This window comes from Cyprinodon variegatus, unplaced genomic scaffold (genome assembly GCF_000732505.1).
Source record: "Cyprinodon variegatus isolate N-32 unplaced genomic scaffold, C_variegatus-1.0 Scaffold939, whole genome shotgun sequence".
Taxonomy (NCBI): domain Eukaryota; kingdom Metazoa; phylum Chordata; class Actinopteri; order Cyprinodontiformes; family Cyprinodontidae; genus Cyprinodon; species Cyprinodon variegatus.
The window spans coordinates 207211-220861 of record NW_015151392.1 but is presented as its reverse complement, the minus strand read 5'-3'; positions in this window follow the sequence as shown (position 1 = coordinate 220861).

The following is a 13651-nucleotide window of genomic DNA, read 5'->3' as shown; positions in this document are numbered from 1 at the left end:
TGTTTGTTTTTTTTGTGTGTTATAACAGTACTACACATGTCCTGATCTCCCATTCTAGGAGTTTTAGTAGCCTTGTTTGAAAAAAGATCTACAAAAATTGGGATTTTGGTGGGCGAGAATACCTTTACTTAATATAAAGATAATCCATTCCTTTGCAATGGCCCCATTACTTTGCATCACATCTGTTCATTTTGCAAAAGATATATAAAATAACATTCTTTATTTGTCATAAACAAATAAGATGAAAGTATAATTCATATGTGGTTGTGCCTTTTTATTTTTGGAAGGTTTGGCTAAAGTGTTTATATTTTTATTTAAGAAAAATTATTGAATTCACTATTGCGCTCTGAAAATCAAGCAATTAAATGGCCAACTGTGGTTTATAGAATTTCCCCAATTTTAGGCTATTTTGGTTCTTCATATAGACATATTTCTTTCTTCTCCATAAAATAAACTAGCAAAAGCAATTATTAAAACTTTATTTTTTTTAAGATCTTATTTTTTCAGTTTCTAGATCTACGCCAAACTGCTGGTACGTTTTTGACTTCAGTTTCAGTTCTTCCTGCTGAGGCGTTGAGTTTGTGTTGAATGGAACAAAAGGAGATTAAATACCCTGATGAAATGCGGTTTCCTGATGGTCTCCAGAATGGTTAGAAATATGAAGAGAGCACAGGAAAGTAAAATCCACTAATAAACCTACAAATTTCTGACCAAATAATTATGCACACAATAAAAACCTTCGAATGTTTTCACATGAAGGAAAACAAATAACATTTCTATAAAAAAAATGACAAAAACAAATTCTAGCACATAACATACATAAGAGATAAATGTATGTATAAGGAGGAAAGGTCATTTTGTTCTCTCTGAGGCCTGGGAACTGAGCCTCCAGTGTGCTGATGTGGACAAACTGATTATGTGTGATTGAGCCATAAAGCCACTGAGTTATTTTCCACCCTCATGTCTGTGACAGGCCTTTGTGGTCCACATGCTGTCATCACCTCCCTGGATCTTCAGCGTGGCACAGCTGCAGAGGCCCAGCATACAGTAAATGAATATTAAAGATTCAAACATTTCACCGGGACAAAGAGCACTAAACCATTGTAAGCTAGTGTGTCAAAGGGTCATGTGCTTAAGTTCTGCACAGCATGGAAATCAGTCAGCGATTATATTTCATATCTAAAGATTGTCGTAAGTCTGATTTTATTTCCCATCAGCAAGAGATGGAAAAAATGGCAAAATTTAACACAAAATCTTTTTTTTTAAAACAATCAAGTCTTATAAAACTTATAAAACAACCACAGCTGTACAGAAAAATAAAACATAAAACATTACAGATAAAAGAGAAACAGCTAAAATATTGGTTAAATAACCAATAAAATTTATTTAAATATAAAAGGAATAAAAGGATGAAATAAAATAAAGCCCACTGTCTTGCTAGGTGTCAAAAAACTGTCAGTTTAAAAACAGTCAGAGAAGAGGCCTGCCTGAAGCTTTCAATTAACAGTAAAAAAAAGTTAGAGCTGAAACAAAAGAACCTATCAGATATCATATTACTAAATATGGCAATAAAAACATTTTCAGTACAATTATGAGATCTGTCTTTTCTGTTCCTATTTTTCAAATTTTGTCTGTCTTCTATAGGTTTATCTAAAATGAAAACTAATTCAGCAGTTAAAGTGACAGGTTAATATTTTACTATAAAGTATGAAATTTCTTGATATATCCCATTCATTATCAATAATGAATGGGATATAACTGGTACATAACTGGTTACATTTAGATTTTTTGTCAATTTCTACTTTACCATCTGGCACATGTTTATGGTTCTTTTGTTTATCATTATTGTATGTTTGCTTCAATCGACTAGTTCAGAGCTTAGCTTTACTTATTCTCTTGAAAAGTGCTCTAAATTAAACTTTAAGAAGAACTGAAAACTGGATTAGGGCAATAATTCACAGGATATTTATTTGAAAGGAAATTAAGTTTTAATGAATTGAAGAAATTCAAACCACAGATTAGTCAATTTTCTATATTTTTGATAATAAATATTGCAGTTCCCTTAAGCAACATCGGTTTAATAGAACAAATGCATGGAGATACACATCATCATTTTTTTGGAAAATGGAAGCTAATTAAGTTCATATTCCTCATGTTTCAAGGCTGGCATTATGCTGTTAAATTGACATCATTTACACCCTCCTCACAGTCAGAGGAGTAAAGCCATATCACCTTCATTTGTTTAGTTAGCGCCTGCACATCATTGATTAGACTGCTGCAACCCACTGACTGTGTTTCGGAGGTCCTTCTATCATGTCTTGAAAGAGGAATGGAGTCCCGTTAGTGCAGGGAGACTGGGTCAAAGCCAATTTACCAAAGCAAAAAAAACCCCCAAAAAACCCCTCATGTAATATGAAGCAGCCTGCGTGTGCTCACACACGTCTAAGAGATGCTCCCTCACCATGGCCTAATAGTCTGTCAACACCCTGGCACTGCATGATCACAACCGTGACAAATTAAATCAACATAATATGGGATCAGATTGTAGCGGTAAAATGCAGAATAAGCTGAACAAATTCAATCTTTCTGAGGTGTGGGGTTTAATAGCGGAAGCACTGAGGCAAAGTGCATGACGTGGCTCTGGGAAAATTCACGAACTGGAGTCAGATAACCATGCTTTTCTCAGATTAAAAGAAGATTTCTTAATGCCTGGTACTAGTATGTGCATAACAGTGTGTATGATAACTGCTGCATATGATCAGATGACTGACAGAACTCCTATGACTGTTTGCATTTATGTGTGCAGTCTGATGGATTTTTCTACGCAGGTGAACTCTTGTCAAACCCAAAAATTCATATATAACCAGATTACTTTATTTCTATGGAGAACAAAATTTGAGCCTTAATAAATCTGCCTTTATCTTATGATATATCAAAGATCTGATCTTGCATGACTAAAGCTCTTTTCCACAAGGTCATGTCTGTACTTTAAGGGTATTCTCGATATATTTGTGTAAATCTGCATATTATTGGAGTATGTTTTAGATCGCACAGTTCACCACGTTTTTCCTTTGTGATCCATGAATTTCAACCAGCAGATAATTATCAAAGCACTCCCACAGAAGTGGATTAAGACCACAGTCATTTTCTTTGCATACAAACATTTTCTCAAAGTTTTTTTTTTAATCTTAGAATTTTGAGAAAAAAATCGGAAATCTAAAATTAAAGTCAGATTAAACTCAGAATCTCAGAGGTTTTTAAATGTTTTTCTTAACAAAAAAGCATCATTAGCAGGGGCTGCACATTGGCAAAATTTCTATTACTATTGCCTTTCAGCAAGAAGGTCCAATGTTCACCACCTTGCTCAGGGTCTTGTTGCATAAGATTAACATGTCTGCATGTTTTCCCCATGCATGCATTGTTTCTCTCTTGGTACTCTCGCTTCCCTCTACAGTCCAAAAAACCCCCACAAAGTTAAATTGTGTCTCATGTATGTGTGCCTTGGGGTCCGTTTCACAAAGCAGGTTTTCCAAAAGCTCCAAGTTATCTAAACCTGAAAACAGGGAAACTCTGTTTTTTTCTCTGTTTCTGTTTTTCCTTTTCAAAAGAAGAGTTTCCTCAGAATCAGAATGTCTAACACTTACTTGCATGCTAGAATTAATCACACAGAAACAGCCCGAATAATTTGGTGCTGATGGTAGCCAAACAGCATAATTTGCTGTTTTTTCCGACAGAGGGCTGACAGGAAAGGGGGTATGAGAGAGGGGGAGAGACATACATAAAATTAACACAGGTCAGATTTGAACCCGAGTTGGCCACATAGAGGACTAAGGCCTCCATATATGGGCCGCTGCACAACCTGCACGTCCTTGCTTAAATATATTTCGAGCAAAATATTCATGCAAACATTTCAAAATAGATAAAAATGACAGATTCCAAATGACAAAAGTGTCAGGTTTTTCAATGTATTTTGTATCATTTAAATCCAGCTCAATAATTATGGTGTGTGGCAAACCTTCTACTGGATCGTGGCATCCTGAGGCCACTATTTACCTGCCATTTCAGTGAAAAATTGCAGCAGCCAAAACTGACAAAATTAAACATAGCCACACAGAAAAAATTTGGATATAAAATTAAACCGCATGACAGTGAGGTTCATCAGAGTTTAGTTCCATTAATGGTTTTAATTGCCTTTAGGTTCACATTACAGATTGATTAATTTTATTTTGCCTGACACCCTGGAAATCCGAAAACTTTGGGTCCTGTTTGCTTGAAATAGTAAAGTATAACCTGTAATTTTAACAGAAAATAATACAATTACTTAATTATTTAAATAATTGTCTTGATGGTAACCAAGCAAACAGCATAATTAGCTGCAGGAACCAGGTGAAACAGATCGGCGATAATCACCCGCCAGGCCAATTAAAGAGGTGAGCAAGGGCAGATCAAAAAGGCAACCATCAGCACCAGGACCATGACACCAAATTAAATTACAAAACAAATAAAAAAATTCTAAACCCTTCCTACACCTCTCCTAAAACAAGAGGAAGAGTCTACTTAGGCCTCAGTGCCATTTAACAGCCTCCCATACGGCAGCTTCTTGGGATCTGGCAACTCAAATTAAGTTTATGATAGTATATATATGAAGTACATTAAGTTAAAATAAACCAATCAAGTAAGAAGTGAGTCAACTACGGTAAATATGTGTGGCTAAGTTACAGAATGAAATGCAGTATAATAAAATCATGTAAAGTGATGTGTTCAAATGTAAAAAATTACCAGACCATTCATTGAATGGCTGCACACGCTGCCATCAGACCCTTGGGCGACTCCCTTAGGTGTTCCAGGAGTGTTCTACTGGTAGAAGGCCCATGGGATGACCCAGGACATATTGGAGAGACTACGTCTCTCTCTGAACACCTCGGGTTTCCCAGCTGAGCTGGAGAAGGTGTCTCTACTGCGACTGCTGCGCCCACGACCCGGTCCTGGATAAGGTCTAAAAACACAACCTTACACACAATTCACTTTTATAGAAGATAGTCTATTGGTAATTGTACATTTTTGTGATTGATTCACTATGATGCATTAGCTTAATTAGCAACAATGATCATATGTCTGAAAAAAATAAGATGTTGAACAATTCATATTAATATGGTGATTTGATACCATGGTAGGCATGGATAGTACGCCTTAGAGCCCCATCAGTCCATGTTTTGTTTACTAAGAGGAAATTAGCTCTGACAAGCTGCAGAACCAAGGAGTTTATTTGTATCAGCCTGGGGAGCTTTATAAAGGCTTTCTTTTTTGACAGATGGATCTGTGCTGTTGAGTGGGGAAAAAAATGACATTCAGCAAACACCACAAGCACATGTTTTGTGAAATTGAAAATATGATTGTAAAATGTGTGCGGACAGGCAGAAAAATAGCAAATGGCTATGAAGCTGCTACTGAAACCTCCAAAAAAGTTGAGAAGTTTAATTTGACAATAAAAACTGTTGGGATTGTAATAGCATCTGTCCCTGAAGCTGCTAGAAAGCCATGTTCAAAATGAACTTTTCTTGTTTTCTGTCACTTCTTTGACTAAAAGCAGCAACTGAAGCCTCAACATGATTTGTCCATTTGTCCATTCTCAGAGGGAGCTCCGCCAAAGGTCAGCTAGATCTTTCCAAAATCCCTCCAACCACAAGCATGAGTGAATATTCATATTTTATAAGAAAGCTGAAATCATCTATTTTAGCATGCTGTCTCTTCCCAGAAGAGGTAGGGTGAGCTAATTAGCACCATTGCCATGACTAACCATGTTGTCATGCTGTTGTTGCATGTTATACATCAAACACATACTCCTTGCTTTTTCAGCACTCCCAGGCATGACTGTTAAACAACAGATGAGCATAAAAACCTGCTTTTACTTTGTCTCACTTCTAAAACTCCATCATAATAGAACAACTTTACAGCTGTGTTTTCCTTAATCATGTCATACTTTAAGATGAAACATACAGTAATTCCCCTGTGAATAGTATGCAAATGAAAATATTAAATGTATCACATTTAAAACAGATATTTCTCAAAAGAAAATTCTATTATTGTTTTCAGATCTACAAAAAAAGGCCAATATATAAGTATGTATAATTTGAAAAAATGCATGTCAGTGAAATAGTAAATTAAATCTTCTTGCATAGACAGTGAGTTTTTTAACACAAAGCATAAATATTCACATCCCTTTATCCATCCACATTACACCTACAAACAGCACTGGTCCACTCAAACCTGCAAAAACAGACATGTTAAATGACTATTTTGAATTCACTTTATGAATTACTTTTTGCTGGTTTGTCACTTAAAATGGAAATTAAATACTTTGATGTCTGTGGGTTGTCATGTGAAACAGTGTGGAAAAGTTTAAGGTTTATAAATACTTCATTATGAAACTATACATTTTTCTTAAATATATATGCATACAGGTATATACTTTGTTTTAAAGATTTTGCGGTACTAGTGGCTGTTTTTTTCGACAGTAGGCTGACAGGAAAGGGGGTATGAGACAGGGGGAGAGACATGCGGTAAAAGACAACAGGTTGGATTCGAACCCGGGTCCGCATCAAGGACTAAACCCTCCATACATGGGTCATGCCTGCTAACCACTGCTCCACCTGCACACCCTTGCTTAAATATATTATTAACTGCAGTGCAAATATATGGCTATTTTTGCATGCTTCTTTTCAGCAAAATATTCACAAAAACATTTCAAGATAGATAAAAATGACAGATTTCAAACAGCAGAAGTGTCAGGTTTTCCAATGTATTTTGTATCATTTAAATACAGCTCAATAATTATGATGTGTGGCAAATCTTCTACTGTAATGTGGCATCCTGAAGCCACTATTTGTCTGTCATTCCACTGAGAAATTGCAGCAGCCAAAAATGACAAAATGAAGCATTGCCACACAGAAATAATTTGGATATAAAATTAAACCTCATGACAGCGAGGACTTAGTTATACTCATCAGAGTTCAGTTCCATTAATGGTTTTAATTGTTTTTAGGTTCACATTACAGTGTGCTCAACTTGACAACACTGATTCTGATTACCGTAATTTTATTTTGCCTGACACCATGGAAATCTGAAAACTTTGGGTCCTGTTTGCTTGAAAAAGTAAAGTATAACCTGTAATTTTAACTGAAAATAAAATAATTATTTAATTATTTAAAAAAAAAATCCAAGTGCATTAGTTTTTTTAAGTTAAAGGAAAACAGAAAAGAGGGGCAGTAGGCCAGGGTATGTAGTAGGTAGGTGGTCCACATGTAAAGTGAGTGACATATATACACATACTTTGGTCTTCCATCCGGCTCTTGCAGGTTTGAATATGAGCCTGTTCCTCTTTACTGCATTCTTCCCCCTCTTTCTACTCTTCTTTCCTGTGTGCCTACTTTCAAAAATATAAAACTTAAAAGTCACATGGACACTAAAAAAAACTTACAAATTTTACCCATGAGGGTACTGGGACTTTTTTTCTCTTATGGAAATACACATGTGCATGTGTGTTAGTCATGCAAAAGAAAGATTATTGAAAAAAAGTCGCATTAGCATATTAACTTTGACTCCCTTAATTGCAAGGTTTTTTCAGTGTTTCTATGTTTTTGATTCACCAACTCATGACTTTGTAAAAGTATCACTTAGAGGAGTGACTGAAGCGAGCTTAATCTTTTACTTGAGAATTTATTTTTTTTTGCATTGCTTATATCTAATAATGTCATTATGATGATAACTATAACTGTCATTTTTCATAACAAGAAAGAAACCATAAGGAGTTTATTGAAATCTTGAGTCGGAGTTATCAATAAAACTATTGATCTATAGGTTAATAGATTGATGTATGTAAAATATTACCAATGTTTATATCACATATTTATATGGCATTAAGGGTACTACTGGCACTTGTTCTTTTTTCCATTTTAAGCACTGAACACAGATGTGTTGTAGCTACGCTTTTATTTCCTTTTAAAAAAAATCTGCAGCCCCATAATTCAATCTAAGACACTGTATAAGAGATAAGAACCCATTAACCTGTTTTATATTGAGGAAAAAACAAGAACTGTGTAAGGATTTAATAGGATAACGTCATTAAAAGCTTTGTGTTAGATAAGAAAGGACAAGTCATTATGAGATAAAAACACAATCTGCACCCTAAAATGACTCAAATAGATTTTCCTGACATCTGAAATCAATAAGACTTAGGAGCAGAAGCAGACAGCCTGACATCTGCGTGACCTTCCTAATTGAGCTCACAGACAAGACTATGACCTTCTTTCAGCACAGTTTGCCTGAAGGACCAAATGTAACTTCCTGCTCTGTGCTTCATGACTGAAGTGATGAGCTCAGTAAGAAGGTACCATGTCTTTTCGCCTGGCCTCGTTGCACTTGGTAAAATGATCCCACTTCTCCAACACTTTGGCTTCATGGTGATCTTCTTCCTGCTGCTGCTTTCTTCTGAAAAGGAATTAACTCCAGTGAACAGAAGTTGCCAGGAGATTAAAGCTGCCTACCAAGGCCTCTCTGTATTCGTCAGCTCAATAGACCAGCAACAGAGTATAGATGCAGTACACAGCAATAAGCCCCTTGGGTGGAATCTTCAAACAGGCAAACTGACAAGTGAATGATTACCTTTTGGATTCTGCCTGTCTGTCAGTTCAAGAAGCAGTTTGTTTGTGCTCAAATCATGAAATTAACATGCCTTGAATTTACTTTTGCTCATTAATTCTCACCACATGTACTCCATCGATGAGCAAACTAAAATTTGTTTCCTTGCTTTTGATGCAGACACAGCTTTAAAAACATTTTTTAGCAGGGGGAGATGTGAGGTTACCCTCTAATCACACGGGAAAGCCATTAATCTCAGATCCATTAATTCCAAACTACTCTAAACCGAGGAGTATTGGGAAGCTGGTTACAATAATAATCACAAAACCACATCCTCTGGCCAAATACTCCTCTCTGTCAGTGCTCAGCATCCCTAGGGCCAGCATCCCATAATGGCTTGGAACTATCTGACATTAATGGTTTCTAAAATGTTAACGTGCCTTCAGTTTTATCCAGATTCTACCTGAGTTTGAAGCTGGGAATTATTGTTGTGATATTTTGCATGATATCTGCTTCTTAGGAAAGAACAACTTGTAAGTGTCTGTCTACAGAGATTGCTGCTCCCTTAACCACATGCATTGGAAGTATGGATGAACAAGAGCATTTTTGATATGAGGCTCTGTTCCAGTGATATAAGAAAAAATCGGAATTTTGTTTTCTTCTACATGAACTTTTCGAGTTACACATGTGCTATCAAACATTTTGATGGTGTTGGAATCATTGTGCTATGGTGCTCCTTTGTATAACATGTACAGAAGAGCATGTCTGATATAATGGAATAAACAAGGAATTAAATAAAGAACAATCCTGACAGGAAGCTATTAGAGGTCTCAAATAATGTAAAACTGCACTGGAGTTTCAACTTTGAGAAGGACAACAATCCTAAAACTAGATTTACAAAGGGATGGTTTGGATCATGGAATATCTGTGTTTTAGAAAGGCCAAATCAGAATCCAGATTTTAGTTATATATTGATATATATTCTTCTTACAATATGACCATAAGCTTAAGCTATATTGCAACGATTTGGTCCCCAGATCTATAATGCTGTGATACAATCACTGGTACTTTCAGCTTTATTCTGTGCATGCGCCCATGCATGGAAGAGTCTTAATACAGACAAGAATATTGACTTGTCAGATAATTTAACAGAGATGGATTAGCACAGACTGTGGACTGATTAAAGTTGTCTGCATATCTTCAACTGATTAATTCAAGAATTCAAAGCAGCTGTCGTACCTCTACAAGTGTACACATTTTCATCCAATTTTGTGTTAATAACCTGCCTTTTTAATAAAGTGACATCTGTCTAATCCCTTTTCCTCTTTGTTGTTTCTGTTGAGCCTTAGATGCAAAGATTCTGACAAGAAGTAAACCTATTATTAAAGATGCAGACAGAAACAATGTCTGGCGGGGGAAAAATGTGCAATGTCTGCTAAGGGGATTTGGTGGTTTTTCCCTTTGAGTCAATAAGGACATCAAGTCTCTGCTTACGCAAAGACCTCATTAATTACTCCATCCATCCTTGACAAGCACCTACTTATTTATTTGGCATTACTCTTACAGTGCCAGCAAGTTTTTGTGATGGCTTTAAAGTGGACTGGTTTAACTCATGGATAAGAATGCTCCAACACCTTGGCCCTAAACCAACAGGGAACATTATGTCAGGGATCGTTCCATGCTTGAATACTATCAGAGCTACTACAGGGCTGCCTGTCATGCATTACAATTTTTTTTATAAACCAGAAGCCTGTTATCTATTTAAACCTAAAATGTAATATTTTTCCACTGAAACATTTTATATACTTATTGCATTATTTTCTTTTTCAGATTGGCTGCTGCAATGATCTCTTTCTGATAAACAACAATCCTTTACTTTGGCTTGTCTCCTTTTCCTAAAGCAACACAGGACCTTTAAAACCATGTGCTTTTAACCTAGCTCATTTGTCCACAGACATCAATTATGTGGATGCCTGGGCATAAAGTGTATGTGGAGAGCCTAGGGGCTTAGCAGCCACACTTCTCTTTCCAGACAGGTGGCATATTGGTGTTTTTCTTTTCATCACCAAGGAAACGACTATTGTAGATAATAGTCTTGATAATTAAAGACCCTAAGAAGGCCACAGTCCCAACCAACTATTGGCCAATAACCTGCCTCTCCACAACGTGGAAGCTCCTATCAGGCCTCGTAGTGGCAAAGATAAGTGGGCACATGGATCAACACATGACAGAAGCACAGAAAGGCATTGGTAGAAAACACACCAGGGGAGCCAAACACCAGCTACTGATTCACAGAACAGGAGCCCCAGACTGTATAACCAGACAAACCAACCTGTGCACAGCCTGGGTTCATTATACAAACCCTACAACTCAACATCACACATCCTGGAATGCCTTAAGTTGTACAAGATAAACAGCACTCTAAAGCCTTCATCGCAAACTCCATGGAGCTGTGGAAAAACACACTTGAGGCCACACTTGCAAAAATCTCCATCAAATGTAGAATATACTAGGGAGATGCTCTGCTCCCTCTGCTGTTCTTCATAGGCCAGAACTCCTCAGCCAAATAATCATAAGACTGGCTATGGATACAGACTAAGAAATTGGGCCAATATCAGCCACCTCCTGTGCATGGATGACATCAAGATGTATGCCAAGAGTGAACAAGAAATTGACTCACTGTTCTAGACCACCAGCATCTACAGCAGGGACGTGGGAATGTCATTCAGGCTGGAGAAATGTGGCAAGATGGTGACAAGGAAGGATAGATGGTGAAAGTGGGAAGGATATCCATAGAGAGGGGATCATGGCCAAACACCTGCAATGAGTAAGGCAAGTTCTGAGAAGTCCTCTCTATGTTAAGAACAAGGTCCAGGCAATCAACAACTATGCTTTGACACTAATCAGATACCCTGCTGGGATAATGAGTTGCCTAAGGAGAAAAATCAGCCCACTGATGTTTAAACATGAAAGCTATTCACATCGCATGGTGAATTTGGCCCCAAATCCAATATCCACAGACTATACAGTAAACGCAAAGAAGGAGGCAGAGGCCTACTGAGCATCAAAGCTTCCATTAAAGATGAAACATTCAAGCTCCAAGAATGCATCAGGGAGATTGTCCCAATGGAGGCAGTGCTTAGTGAATGGCTCAGACAATGGAAGTTGGAAATAAAGGAACTCAGGAAACCATCATGGAATTAAAAAAACCTGCATGGGATGTACCACTGACAGATAGGTAAAGTGGCTGATAGTGGCAGACAAAATCCTACCAATGGCTTAAGAGGGCTGAGCTGAAGGACAGTACAGAAGCACTCATCATGGCAGCACAGGAGCAGACCTCGAATACTAGAGCAATAGAGACCCAGATCTACCATACTGGACAAGATCCCAGGTGTAGGCTATGCAAAGAGACCTCAGAAACAATCCATCATCTTACAGTAGGATGTAGGATACTGGCAGGAAAAGAATGCATGGAACGTCAAAATCAAGTGGTTGGTATAGTGAATAAAAACTGGAGATCCCCTGCTCAGAATGAGAGCCACCTCCAAAGGTGGTGGAGAATTACATAGGTAAGACCCAGCAGACTTTCAGGTAAAGATTAAACGTCCGTGGCCAAGCAACCGGACATTCTGATAATTGATCAGCAGAGGACAGCCATAGTGATTGATATGGCCATCCGAAATGATGGAAACATCAGGAAAAAAGAACATGAGAAATTGGAAAAATACCAAGGCTTCAGGGAAGAACTAGTTAGAGCCTGGAAGGGGAAGGCAACAGTAGTGGCTGTGGTCATTGGAGCACTAGGGAAAGTAACCCCCACACTAGAAAAGTGAATCCATCAGAAACCTGGAGAAACATTAGAGATCTCAGTAGAGATCTCAGTTCTACGGTCAGCTAAGATACTGAAGAATACGAAGAACCCTCCAGCTAGAGAGAGAGAGAGAAATGGAGAGAGATAGAGAAGGGATGGCTGGAAATTGGCACCAGCATCCCTTGCGACCCCGCTTGGGATAAGCGTGATGGAAAATGGATGGATGGATGTATATCTTTCTTCTACTAATGCATTACCATCATTACCAACTTTTTGGACAAGGGCATTTTTCATGTAACATTTCAGGGTATATATATATATTTATATATTTTTTTACTTTTAAGTTAAGATTATAGCTGACATAATGTTAATGTGTAGTTTTTAACTGGTGAATCTGTCAGTTTGCAGGTGACAGAAATGCAAAATGTTTACTTTGACCCCAGCTTTGGTAATGTTTGGTAGAGAGACGTAAGATATTTTTCAAAAATGTCTTTAGGGAGTCTTGCTGCTGAAGATGCTTTTTGCACCATTAAAACACTATAAAACCATTAACGCTAACACTTAGCAGAGGGTATCATCTTTGACATGCACAATTATTGAAACTGAAATCTTGAGATCTCTATTTTATTGCTGCATGGATGAAGGAATTATTCTCAAACAAATTTGTAAAAAAAAAAGGATAATTTTTTGTGTTTAAGTCAATGAGGCTGTGATAACATGTAATTAGAGGATGATGTTTTCTTTATATGAGCCCAATGTAATGGAAATAATAGGAAAGATAATGTCGGACTGCTGCCTTAAGTGTCTCCGAAATGTCACTTTTTATTTATCCTTTGTGTTTACAAAGGAACCTCCTGAAAAAAATGGCTTAATATTATTTTAATCAAGCTGACTCTCTGCCTAAATGGTTATTATCAGGGATTGGTTACTAACCTGTTTGCAGAAAGGTAGGATGCAACTCTTTTCTTTAGATGTATTTCTAGGATGTTACTGCCCTGTATTTATGGCCTGTAGTCATATCTAAATGTTTTTTTTTTTATAGGGATCAGCTATGATATCAGCTGACATGGTTTTCAGTTATGTTGTCTGGTTTTATAATCATTTATATATCACAGAAGATCACGTTTAAATTATACACAAAGATGGTTTAGTATGTATAACCAAAACACCAAGCAGTACAAAATGACATGTAGATGAAAA